This window comes from Lagopus leucura, unplaced genomic scaffold (genome assembly GCF_019238085.1).
Source record: "Lagopus leucura isolate 7727_CA_CO unplaced genomic scaffold, USGS_WTPT01 Super-Scaffold_100008, whole genome shotgun sequence".
NCBI lineage: Eukaryota > Metazoa > Chordata > Aves > Galliformes > Phasianidae > Lagopus > Lagopus leucura.
Genome location: NW_024962265.1, coordinates 35980404 through 35995036, shown reverse-complemented (window position 1 = coordinate 35995036; position 14633 = coordinate 35980404).

The window sequence follows — 14633 nt, the reverse complement described above, 5'->3', positions numbered from 1 at the left end:
AAAAAAAAAAAAAAAAAAAAAAAAAAAAAAAAAAAAAAGTAGACCTTTATAGCAAACAAACTCTTTACAACAATGGGGAAGAAACATTTACTAGAAATAGACATCATTACAATGTGTAAAAGTTATAGATACTTATTTTGGGAAAATATTAGGAAAAGGCGCAAGTATAGCTGTGACCCTTTTGTCCAGGCTCTGAGTTCAATTCTGTTGCTTTTTCTTATGATAGATGCACTCCATTTACAAAGTGGAGTGGCATTCTGAGAAGTCTGAGGAGGCTGTTTTAGAAACTATGTCTGAAACTGTGTTTCCTCTTTTTCAATTCTTTTTTTCAGACAGGCAAGGTTTTATGATCAGATACACTTGTCAGCATTCCTGATAGTCTCTGACTGGACTGGCATAGTAATGAAGATAATGGCATTGAGTCAGTGGCTATTGTTCCGTTACTTATGAAGAGTAAATAGGGTTCACATGCACTTATTTAAAAGCCACTGGTGAGGATTAACAAAATGCTAAGGTACAAGGAGGCTAAAGGGAAGCAAAAAATGAAGGGGAAGCTAGCAGAGTTCTTAAGATATAACCCTCAGCCTTCAATGTTTAAGATATATTCCCCTTAGAAAGGGAAATAAAGTGAGCTTTTCACACAGCTTAGTGATGTCAAACTCTGGAATTACAACAGTGTCTTGGGGAAGGCTTGTAAAAAGTATGTCTTTTTTTGCATGTAAGAGCAAGTTCCTCAAATTGGACAGCATGAATTCTCAAGAGGTTGTGCTTTTGCTGAATCAGTGTTGGTAGTACAATTAGAATTCTATGTTTCCATCTCCTTGGAAGCAGAAATGGAACACATAGACCCACTTTATGTTACAGACATGGAGAAGTTAAGATATAGACATAACCCAAATCCCTGAAGCAAATGAGTAGTGGAGAAAGGAACACGATCTGGCTTTTTTTGCTCTAGCTCTGCAGACTTTCTTGGATGATGGAACTGATTACTGATGGAACAGTACTGATGGAACAGTACTGCAGGTCTACTCTAGCTTTTCTCTTTGATCTGCATTAATTGGTAGAGATTGGTGCATATAGAAAGATGCCAACACAATTATCTTTATTACTATGCCAGTCCAATTTAAGTCTGAATAGGGTAGGTTTAAATCCCAAGATTTTTCTGCTTTTTTTCCATTATTATTCATTATAACAGAGTTTTTGTGGATCATATGCATTTTGTAACTACTTGAATGGAAAGTGATAATAACACAGATTTGTCAGCAGGATCTAAAGCAAAAGAATTCTTGCTGATCCCAGCTATGAACAGCAATTAAATCAACTGATGATAAGTACAAGGACCTGGAATTATGCCAGAACCACAAGTGAGAAGCAGCTTCCATGCTGAAATGAGAATAAAAACAATACTTGCAGATGTTATTGGTCATAGAAGGGGCCACTAGCTTTTCAAAACTGCACTTATACTAAGAAGACAGAAATAGAGCTGTTTAGAAGATAGGGACACATTCTCCATCTTCGTACTTCGTATAAAGGCTGCAATACACAACTGATACTGAATTGAAAGAAATATATTGAAAGAAATACTACTACTACTACCAAGTAAGATATTCTAAAATAACCCAAACCAAACCAAATGAAAACAACTGGAATGATTTTAAATGGAAGATTTACACTACATATATGTGTATATATATACATATATATATATAATATAGTAATATTATATTATAGTAATATATATATATATATTATATATATAAATATAAATAGTAATAAATATATATAGTAATATATATTTATACTATACTGATAGTATAGTATATATACTAATATATAGTAATATTATATTAATAGTAATATATATTTATACTATACTGCACTGGCATTGGAAAGATGGAACTTGCCAAGAAGTCAAATGCAAAATGTATTCTCACAGTTTTCAAAACTAGGGTTTCTATTAGTACCCTAACTTTGAATTAAACAGTGGTTCAGCGGTGTCTGAAATTTGGAAGTCTAGTAGTGTGGTGCCACAAAACAGCCTGTTTGACTTGACCTTTGTGGATACACTGGTCACACAACATCACAGAGGGGCTGAGTGTCTCATAGTTAGTCATTCATCAGTTCTGGCACAGCCCTGGGTCCTGAATACCGCAGAAGGATGAAATACTTCTCAGACGTGTGTTTTCATTGCCTGCTACTCAGGACAGATAAATCATAAGTAGCACAGAGTGTTTACTCAATCCACAGCTTCACTGTCATGGAAATGGATTTGTGCACTTGCTGGTCAAGGACGCTAGCTCTTTCTTTGGTCAGTGCTAGCTATGAAAAGTGAAAAAGGAAGAGAGGCCTCTTCATCTACCATAAAGCTTTAGTTTTGCCAAGCAAAACAAGAATACAACAGCCTGTCGCAGAATTAGGCTCTTATGGGATTAGGAAGGAGAAACAGGAGAGAATAGCAGGAGTCTTATTTAGAGCTGAAATGAGAGAAGGAAACGGCTTCTATTCGTCTTCCATTCAGGATCAATTAAGTATATTTTGATCTCTTGAAAGGTCTTTTGTGAAGCTGTCCTACATTTCTATAACTTCAGATAAAATGTCTGCCAAACATTATCACTAGAATAGCTGAAGAGAAAGTAATGAGCAGCACAGCAAGGTGCTCCTTGGGAATTGCTCCTGCAGTGGTTATTTTAGGGTAGTCTCACTTACAGACTATGTCTGCACTATTGAGCTGTATACACTACAGTACTCTCCTGTGTAATGAGACTGGATGTTCTGTTGGGATAAAAGCTCAGCTGGGTATGGTATTACAGCTGGAGTAAAAAACAGTTGACTAACTGCAGTAATAAAATTTAGTCCTAGAAAAGGCTACAGATAAAGAGTGCTAGCAGAAAACAGACGGTGGTTTCATTCAGTATTTGACTGAATCATTTAACTTCAACTGGATGTGGTGTGAAAAACAGTTGGAAAGAGTTGAAAAAGAAGGAGAAATGATTTAATCAGGAGAATGGAGCTTTCGTAATTGATTACAATCCTTCTTACAGCTTATGTTACTCAACCTGTGATATACAAGTTGAAATACTAAGTGGCGTTACACAAGATGTCTTCAGGCAGAAACAGCTAAAACAGCTGACCTGCAGCACTCATGCTCCTAAGCCTGTTCTCTGCTGTTTCCCATACACACACTGCTAAATGGAGTCTTTCTTTCTTGGATCAGGAATAATTATTGTCAGAGACTTGGTCACTCCAACCTGGTTTTAAAATAGCTTGTAGACCAATTGTGCTGAATCTACTGGTAGGGAAGTTGGACATATAGATGTGAAAGAAATCATGGCACATTACCTATCTGGATGACCAGGGAGCTGGATGCTTGGAGAATGCACATAGGGTGAAGCTGTTTCTCCATTTGTACATAACCTCAACCTCACTTTGTTTTTCTGCTTCCCCCTTGTTTGGTCTATAGTTCTTTCTGTCTGCCACTGTGGAGCATCTTTCGCAACAACAGGATGCAACATATCCCAGTGAGCCATGACTTGGAAATGTGTATTTTCTTCTAGCTCATTCCCTCCCAGGCCACTGTCTCCATTTCTGTACTCTAAAAACATAGATTTTTTCCTGCTGTTATTTTGATGAATAACCACAGTTGCTATTGTTTAGATTGTTATTCTGAAGGTCAAAGAGGGCAAAAGAAATGTCTTTCATTAGTGGTTAAATTGCTTGCCACTGAAGAAATTAAACAACAAGAGGTTCCCAAAAAGATACCTAGTTAGGGCAAAATATCTTGTTATTGTTGATGTTCCAAATTTTAAATTATAGTGATGTGAAATGAAATAATTTAATGGGATATTATGTAGCTGCTCTGTATGAAGTCAAACTTGTCCGTAAAAAGTGTAAATCCAGATAGGCTTTTAATGACGGGGAGAATTCTCAGCCCTTCAGTCCACTATCTGGATAAAATTATCTCCTTTGCACAGAAGATGACAAATGTGTTAATTTAATTTCTGTTTAACATTTCAAGTAATTATTATATATCAAATAACATGTGAGTTATAAGAAAACTCTGCCCTTTCTCTCGCTGTGAATAAACCCCCTTTTATAATGAACAAAATAATATGTAACACATTATTTTGATGATATTTACAAAATGACATTATTTTCAGACAAAAAATTGTTAGAAAAATGACTGATATATTTAATAGATAAGACCCTAAGTTCCTCTAACAGTATTTCAAAAATAATTGTTAATACTAAAAGTGCTTAGTTCCCAACAAGCACACATCCTACTTTTCATGGAAAACAAAACAAAACAAAAAGGTCATTTTTAATTTTAGTTAAAATATTATGGTCTTTAGAATCATTTACAGTGTAAGGTTGGAAATACTGTGCAATAAATAGAGGGAGAAAAATATCAGCTGGGTTTTGTTAGGGTTTGGTTTAATATTTCCTTTTACTAGCATGTGCTGCATGTCTTCCTTATTCTGCTGAAGGCAGACCCTTGCTGAGGGGTAAAATACAACGGGATAATCTTGCAAATTGGGGCCTTAAATTAATCACCTATGCAAATTATTTCGAAAAGCACGTTTCTGCAAGCAAAATACCATTTGAAGGAATATATGTTCTTGTTCAAAACCTCCTCCTGATGAGCAATCATATTCAAGCAGATATCTTTTATTCTTTCTGCATTATGTTGGACTTGTGGGAAGGTCTTCCATAAATGGACAGTTGTTTCCTCTATTACTTTCTGGCTGAGGCAGTCAGCACAAAATCCCAATGGTCTTCTAAGTGATATTATCTTCGCCAAGTCTTCTTGACTTTCCCCATATCTGAACATAGTTATTTGTTTTTACTTGGGTAGCAGCTACCCCAACTGTGTTACCACTAGAGTGTAAAGCTATTAGCAGCTTTTCTGTGCTTCTTTCTTTCCTGCACATACCAATTATTTGCTGAGCTAGAGCTGGGCACATGTAGTTGGGGTCTCAGCTATTTGTGAAGCATTTTCAGGTAGGCTGTACCACTCAGCAAGAAGAGAATGTATGTCCCTTTCTCAAGATAGTGCCCTAGTTCTTGAAAGCAGTTAAAATGAATAGACAAGAGTTGACAGAAAAATCACAAGCTCATACATATATATTCACTTATAAAATCAGTTACGTATATAAAATCTCTAAAATTGTCCACAGTGGCAGTGGAAAATATCTAGGTGTCCACAATGATTCATTAGCTTCTACTAATAAAATCAAGAGATAATATGTTCCCAAATGTCTCCTGCATTTGGATGTTTTGCAGTCCTTTAGAGCATGCCCTACTCTTCCAATCCTAATCACAGCCATATGAGACCAAGTGAAGCCAAGTAATTTCCTTTTGCAAAGGTAATGCATGCGTGTCTGTTGCTTTTCCTGCCTGATTTTTTTTCCTCAGCGTATTCTCCTTGGTCACCTGCAGACATTATTTCTTGGAACAGCTGTCAGTCAGAATGTTCTTCTGTTCCTCCAAGGGTCATGACAAATATAGCACACATGTGACCAACCTCTATGCTATTTTGGAACAAAGAAGATTCAGCGGATTCAAGGAATTAAAAGAAGCCATAAATTTTATTTTAGCAGATTATTTAAAATCATGGAGTCCTCATGCTCACCTATCAAGAATGACAGAGAAAAAAGTATCAACAAGAAGTTTATCACTGCAGTTCTCAAATTTCAAGACAGCCTTTTTAAAAGACTCTGATATGATAATTCAGTCTTCGTGTATGATGAAGAAGTTATGGTTCTTCAGGAGGATTAAAATTCATTTTTAAGACTCTTCTAATATCCAAGAACCATGTCATGGCACATGTCAATCAGAAAGCTGGAGGAATAATTAATTATTCATAGAGATTGACTTTTTAACTGAATTTACTACCTTTTGTGGAAAAGAGAAATGGAAAGGGTTTCTATCAGATGGTATAGTTTTTAAGTAGCTTTGTAGGTATCTTTTTACTACAAAATGACACAATCAAGACAGGGATGTTAACAATCACCTTGTCATGCGAAACTGAGTTACATGAAGTTAAAAGACAGCCAGGTTAATCTAAAATACACAGAGATCTTGTTTTAGGTGACCAATTGACCACTGGAAAAATCTCAACATTTATAATTAAAAGAAGTATAGGAAGTCAGTGATGACTTCATGGAGAGAAGTATGCTTCAAGAAACTTTCAAGTTTCAACTTTTCAACTTTTAACTTTCAGTCGGCTGAAAAGATACATCTGTATGAAAATACGTGTTACAAGGTTTGCAGTATAAAAAGTGATAAATTACATTCTGATTGTTCATTTTGCTCATAAAATATTTTTACTTGAAAAACTTACTTTCTTAATCTGTTAAAGAAACAAATGTTTTCAGAAGGATTTGGAAAAAAAAAAAAAAAAAAAATTTTCCATTATTAACGATGACAAAATAAACAGTCCTCAGGTTTTGATAGAAGAGATCTCATTCACAGAAAAACTACCATTTCATCAACAATTATTTTGGCCAGCTTGGAACTGTAGGATCTATTATCTCACAGTACAGGCCCCAGTTTGTTTGATGTTTGTAAGAAATTGCCTGTGGCAGGGATTAAATTAGACAAAATGCATTGAGTTTAGGCATGCAGTTAAGCACTTTGCTTACGAAGGATCACAGACATTATTCACACTGGTAATAATAATTGATAAAGTATTGATTAAAGCATCTAAAAGAGTTAGTAAATAATTTATATTTTGTAGTGCTCCCTTGCCAAGAGAAGCATAATTGGAGTTTCCTCATAGGCTTATCTACAAGCATTACAGAAAAGTGAAAATCACTAAGCCTCTAAACATCCCTAATAGCTGTCAGCAGGCTGTTTGCTTCATCTCCAACCTATGCATGTGTATGTTCTACCCTTGTTGCACAGAATGTGAAGTAGGTAATACTGGGAACAGGTGTCTCCAAGGAGGTTGCTGTGTATCAGATGTTGCAGGAGGATGGACTGGAGCTAGGCTTTAGCCACAGCTGTACAATATGGGGATCAAAGGTGAAAGGAAGGGTACATGTAGAAGAATGGTGACAATGGTAGTGACCAGCTGAGGGTCAGTGCCCATTTCTGAGATCCCAGGACCTGCAGTTCTGTCTCTGTGCCCCACGTGGATCTTTTTCTTTCCCTCCCAGCCACATCTCCAGTGCTGGCTCCTGACTTTCCCCCAGGTGTGAGAATGACATATGCATCTTCCTGCTCAGTTTTGTCTGTCCAGAAAAATGGGGCACCAGCACCACTGCTCTTTGAAGACAGGAAGCTGCTCTAGATCTCCAGAGTCTAATCTTGCTTAGTGCAAGAAAGAGGACTGAAGCATCTACAGCAGTAAGTCAGTGGCTGGAGAGCATTCTGATCTAAAACAGGTTGTGAGCTGACCTCTGCACACCTCTGTTTGGGTTGTTGTTACTGTCCTTGCTAGTTAAATGAAAGCTAATGGAGTATTTCTTCATCAGGCTGTAGGCAGTGCAGAGTTACAGGCATGATATAAAAAAAGCCTTGGGAAAGTGAGTCTAGGCTGTCATATTGAATTTCTGAGCAGGCTGAGTCTGGAGTACTCCTTGAATGCACTGTGCATGCCACATCCATTTCTTTGCCACCTGCAGACTGGGATCAGCAGCTAGGGACCCAAATGTGATGGCCCATCTGATAAAGCCTGCAGGAAAGAAAACAGAACAGAACTTGTTATAGACTGGTTCAGTAAAGGCTGATGGCCAGAAACTGAATTCATACCAAATTAATTTACTGTGCCAGGCCAGTTTGGAGAGAAGGATTCTGGCTTGCAGCTGAAAACTCGAATTGCTTTTTAGATTGCATTATTGATTTATAAAGCCAAACACCATATGGAAGCTGAATGTATAGCTGAATTAGTATTTTCCAGAGCTATCTGCAAAGTGCAGAAAAATGGTTTATGGTTGGATGAAATACCATGCATGAAGGAACATTCTAATTTATTTAACTTTCTTTTACAAAAAGAAAAAAGGTGAATCAATTTTTTAAGCAAGGTTGTGGTTGTGGGATATGCATAATGTGAGTGGTAAGAAAATGCTTAGATTATCTTTTCTTACATATCTCTTAATTTACTTTATGTCCTAGAATACACTATGGGCTTCACAAAGACTACACCGTAGTCATTTGGCTTTGCAATAAACCACAAAAGAAAGCAACTTTAAATAAAATTGATGATTCAGTGAGATTGCACATTTATTTGAGACCAATATTAAGAACACAGTTGCCCCACAGAAAATTTAAAATTTATTAGCTGCCAAAGAAACTTAAAAATGCATTATAGGAGTACAAGACACACACACAAAAACATTTAGAGATCTGTTCCTCTGAGAAATATATATATATTTCTATTCTGTCATTTTAACTCTACTAAAAATCCATTTTGCTCTTATTTGTCATTAGCTTAGATATCAAGAGAAGGTTCCTCACCAGAAGGTGATCAAGCTGTGAGACAACCTCCCCAGGGAAGTGATCATGAGTTGTCAGAGCTCAAGAAACATCTTGTCAAAGCTCTAAGGCATAGGAATTGATGTTTGATTTTGGGTGGTTCTGTGTGTAGCCAAGAGCCAGACTCAGTGATTCTTACAGTGCCCTTCCAACTCAGGATATTCTATGATTCTATAATTTGAACGTTTGAATTGATTCTTTACAATGACAATAATTCTATTTAGTTTTGGTATTATTATTTTAGTCACATGTACAAGTAGTTTGTCCCTCTAATTCTAATGCAGAAATAAAAGATTTTAACTGATATTTTCAAGTTTACAGATCTGTTAAAGTGTCTCACAACTTACATTAAACGTCATGATGAAATGGCATACTTTAAAATGCTGCTGTGATGACTCATGAGCCATTTTAACTAGTTCTGTAATCACCTGATACATTTTCCTTCATGTTTAAATTCTGTTCCTGAATGTGACCAAGATTCATTTTATCAAAGCATGCTAAAACAAGCCTTATATTAAGCGTATGGCACATTGCCTCTGTCCCATAGTTTTCCATTGCATACAGTACTGCAGACATCTGATTTCATCTTGTCCACCAGAATGGGAAGAACACCAGTCTTTTTGCACTCAATACTGTGCTATGAAGACCAGTCCCTGTAATATTCTGATGATCTAACATGTTTTGGCAGGCATTTTTGCCCACAGAAAATGTTGCTATCCTTTCATGGCGTAAACAGATGAATAATAAATCTCATTCCTGTAGGATGGGATGGGTATGACTGTAATAGCAGTAGGGCCAGCTTTGCAATGGAGTTAACTATCTTGTAGCTCCCATCATTCCCAGAACTACTAAAAATGAAATTGCTCCAAATTTAGGATCCTATCTCTTGTTTAGACGATGAGAGTTCACTCTTGGTCTTGAATTGATGTTTGCTGTCACAGTACTGTGTCTAACTTCTCACTCTGAGGGCAGACAGGAGAGCTTTCCTCTGCCAGCAATAGGTCCTTTAGTAGAGCCTGAACTGACACACTCATCAATGCAGATGGTTTTCCTTCTAACTCCATGTATACTTTCAACATCTGAAGTAATCAATATCATTTGTTCTCAGTGAAGACACAAGTATCAAATGTCAAAGTAGATGTGATAAACAGTGACTAGGATATGGCTAGTGTAGTAGGCAGTGCCATGCTGGGCAACTTCTAGAAAATCATGCTTTTCTATTTTCCCCACTTACTTCCTCAGCTTACCCTTCTATGTACAAAGTTGATTGAACATAATAGTTAAGCAGCCTAAAGTGCTATGTTGAATTCTATCTATTAAAAATATGAGAAAAAAAATGCAAAGACTATTTAAAATATTTCAAAGCATATCTGGGAAGGGGATTTAAAGTTCACTGATTGTCTCAGATAGTTATAGTATTAAAAAAACCCTGCTCTTTGTAAGCTGGTTGAAAGAACTTGTGACATAAGTGGCAGACACCAGATGGCTCCATCTCATTAGAAATCAGAATTTCCTGAAGTTTGAGCAAGAGAAGATAAGGTGGTTCTGGGGTGAGAGACTGGGATCAAACCGCACCTCGAAAGATGGGTGACATGGGCTTGTGAAGTTGATTTAGTAAATTTGCTCTTTATTTAATATACTTACAATTATAGCTGGGAGGGAACACAAAAAAAGGAAGAGTTGAAATTAAGTGAATAATGTAATTTGATGTCTGAAGAGGGTCAGAAACTCAGTGAGAGAGTTATGTAAAATCCTGATTTAAGAGACAGGTTGGACCTGCTTGATCTATACAAATACAGGCCTCCTAGATTTAATATTTAATTATTACTATTATTTTTAATTTAGCCTTTATAGATGTAGACACTTTTTCTAAATATAAATGATTGTTATGAAATCCTGTTGACTCCCAAGAAAAACAATACAGAATACGAAAAACAGCAAAAGATAAATTATCATTTCGATGACGTAAAAAAAAAACTTTTTTAAACAAACTTTTTAAAAAACTTTTGATGACAAGGGCTAAACAAAACATTTGGTTGTGTACATTCTATCTATTCTTGTTTTTTCTTCTCATATTTTAGATGGAAGCTAGGAGGAAAGTCACTGCATCACATTTTCTCACTGTGATATATTCACTGGTTTCATAATAGACATGTATTGAAACATGTAAGAAAGTTGATAAAGGGGCTTTCCACTGTGAATAAAAGGAATGAATGGCATGGAAACATTGTGTCTACAAATATTAGGCTGCTTCTTGGCTGAATTAATAAGTAAAGTAATGAAAAATATGTGCGGATGAAAAAATTAACTGTAAATTGAGAGTGAGTATTTTGCAAGCAAAGAACTTCTATTTTATGTGCCCATACTTTAATTCGAACAACTAAACACCTGCATAGCAATTACATTGTCTTTTTTTTTCTTCTTTTTTCTTTTTTTTCTTTTTTTTTCTGAGGAGTATGTTTTTTAAAAAACTTCCTTGGGCATAACTCAGTCAAAGCTGAGTAATTAGTTGGTTCTTTAGAGAGACATGTGGCAGAGAAAATGTTCCCACCTCTAATGTGAGGTGATCAGAGCTGAAGGAAAAACACTAGAGAAGTCAACTGGAACATTACACTAAGTTGTTTTGTATTCACTTAAATGAATCTGATGGCATTCCTCCTAAGTACCTCTGCTCACCAGCACCATAGGAGCCTACTGTGCTCCCTGTCTTAAGGACAGTGACTGGGATCTGGAATTAAGTGCCCTAACCTCACAGCTGAATTTGTTGCACAGTAAGTCCTCCATACTCAGAGGAAATGCAAAAATCGAAATGATCATTGCAGAAAAATGACAACAACAGTTATATATACACATGCAAATTACTTGCTTTAGTAATTTGAGTATTTAGTTTTATTTTTATCTAGTATATTTGGAAAAATAATAGGTTAGAATGAATGTCTCTTGGGTTTGACAATGGTAAATTTTGTGTAGTTGAGTTGACTCAGGTACAAAGCAATTACATGCAATAAAATGTAATAACAAATTTTGTCTATTTTGACAATGTCTATTGCTTTCTTTGGACCGCTCTGATGACATACCTGCCAACATTGGTACACTCAGTCACAGAGGAAGAATAATCCACAAAATAGACTAAAAGAAATGGTAATTGCTCATTAAGTTCTAAAGAGACAAATATTCCTGATCATCGGGGTTGCTCAGTATTTTACTTAAATATTTTACTTATAGGTTACAGAATGGCCTATTCAGCTTGAGAAGAAACTCATATATTTATTTCTGTCATAGGCAGAAAAGTGTTTTAGATCTGCCCATTTGGGTCTACCTCTCGTCTGAACTGTATCTATCCACTTGTGCTTTTGTCTGGATTAGAGATCTGTCTTTTTCTTTCCCTCACTCCTTCTTTGAATCTTGTCATATATTTAAAGTCAGGAAATTAAATATATTTTTTTAAGAACCTAAAATCATATATAAACATAAAGCTCTCTCGCAGACTACTTGGAATTATCACCACTTTCAATTGATTCCTCATTACCACTATTTTTTGAATCTGCCTTTGCATGCAAGATCTAGTGAGCAGACAAGTATATTTATATTCAGTAATACCATTGTCAGAAGCAGAAATAATAAACAGATTATCATATGTTTAACAGACATGTTACAAGAGAAGATCTCCCAAGCAACTCATCTGCATGTGAAACTGTTTCTGTGTTTAAGGGAATCAGGATCATAGGATCTTTTAAATTGGAAGGGATCCTTAAAAAGCTGTCTGGTCCCACTTCCCTGCAATGAACAGGGAGGGACACCTACAGCTAGATCAGGTTGCCCAGAGCCCCATGCAGCCTGACCTTGAATTTCACATGGGAAGGGGCATACACTACCCCTAAACTTTCTGCTGCTGATTTCCAATCTGTGGTAGATGCATCTCTTACTTCTTTAAATAGACTTGCAACATTCTTCAGAAATCTCCTGAAATCTCTGGGCAGATTCTTATTCACTTCGGTGAACTTTACATTTAGTAAAGCGATTTGAACTTCCAATTCTTCATTTGACAAAAAAGTTTATAATATAGTTTTATAAAGACCACCAGCTGACCACATGGTTTTATGTATTCTATAATTTGATGGTCAGCATGCAAACTGTGGATTTTAAATTTCCAAGTGCCAAAAGTAAATCTGAAAAGGTTAAAAAATACTCAAGCCAATAGAAAGCTTCAAATTAATATAAATTACATGCCACAGAATAGTATGTGAATAAGCAGATGCTGTAGAGGATAGTTCCACTGGACTGCTTATTAAAGAATAAATAATGGCATCTAAAAGCAATGTAGCTCAATGACACAGGTCATTGACTTGGACTTCTCTGCTGGGAATGATTAAAGTGCCATTTAGCTCTACTGGTTGACTTGCTAGGGTGCTGAAAAACATCACATCAATACAAATCTGCTAAGCTGCTCACAGAAAGAATGACGTCATGGAAACAAAATAAGTCCTCTCTAAATTTTTCATAAATGACTTGGATAAAGGACTTGAAGGTATACTAAGTAAGTTTGTGGATGACACTAAATTGGAGAAGTTGTTGACTCCCTTGAAGGCAGAGAGGCCTTGCAGAGAGATCTTGACAAATTGGAGGGCTGGGAAGTCATCAACTGCAAAAAATTTAGTCACAGCAAAGTGTTGGATTCTGTACTTAGGAAAGAGAACTCTGAATATAAGTACAGAGTGAGGGACAAGAGGCTGGGAGCAGCTGCATGGAAAAGGGTCTGGAGGTTCTGTTTGAGGGCAAGTTGAAACTGAATATGCGGAGTGCCCTGAAAACCAAAATCGTCCACCATATCCGAGGGTGCACCAAGCCCAGTATACTGCCAGCTGAGTGACAGAAGAAATTGTCCATTCTGCTCTGCACTGTGCATCCTCACATCAAGCACTGCAAGCCACAGTATAAAAAGGACACAAAGCTATTGGAAGACACTCAAAGGAAGACTATGAATATGTTGAAGAGTCAGGAGGGAGAGATGTGTGAGAAGCAGCTGAGTGATCCTAAATTACTGACTCAAACTTGAGGAGTGACAGAAATATTTTGGATTTGGAAAAAAAATGAATGGCACAAAGGAAGAAAAAAATAAGTTAGCGAATAAGCCCACTTCCAGGTAATGTTGCATCCAGATACTTACTCTTGCCAGAGGATCAAGGCACTGGACACTTGTATGTGGCTGAGAAAGCAAAACTGCTGTTACTAAAAGTAGCAATTTTCAAAAAGCCAGCTAAAAAAATGGAATGTGAGAGATAACATAGAATATGCTGGTAATGTCTACAGATATTTCAAGTGTGGCAGGAAACATTGTTAGGACTTGTTTTGCCAGTGAATGCGTGATCAGTGTATGCTATATTTAATTGAAATTTGTGTCTGTCTCTGCAGGAAAAAATACACTGTAATTATCACTAATTCTGAAAGGGTCGTGTATCTTCAGGCAAGGGCAAAATCAGAGGAATCACTTAGCTGCTTTATGATATCATTTCCTGTAACAAGTTTCAATGGACTGGGAACTAAATTAAAGCCAAGATTGATGCACAGGCAGGTCATATATTAAGAAATACACTACTCTATTTGCATGTTACCAGAGGAAATTTCCATAAAGATTTCCTGTTTAAGAAATTCAATTATTTTTTATCAATTATTTTTATCAATTACTCAATATTATATTTCTGTTATTCCAAGAGAGTGGAGGGTGAGGATGGGAAAGATGGGAAAGAGGAAAGAATTCTTTTCTTACTTGAAGGTATGATTTACTTAAAGTATACTATTTGCTTCTTGTTTTTTTTTTTTTTTTTTTTTTGGTTACAGAACCATATATTTTCACAGAAGCATGAGATGAAATACAGTGGATCTTAAAAGCCTCATACATGTATGCCAACGAAGCTCAAAAGTTCTTAAGAAATTTGTCACAAATTATATTACTTATGAAGCAGCTCTTGAGCCACATAAAATTTGCTGAACATAGATTTTTACAGTAGAGATCCAAGGTTACCTTATCCCTTTTCTTTGAGATGAAATGGTGTTGCTTCGAAGATAAATGGGGAAAAAAAAGATATGCATATGTTAGAGTTAAAGAACAACAAATTATTTCTTTTGATATTACAGCAAAATATTTTTTTCCAAGTAAT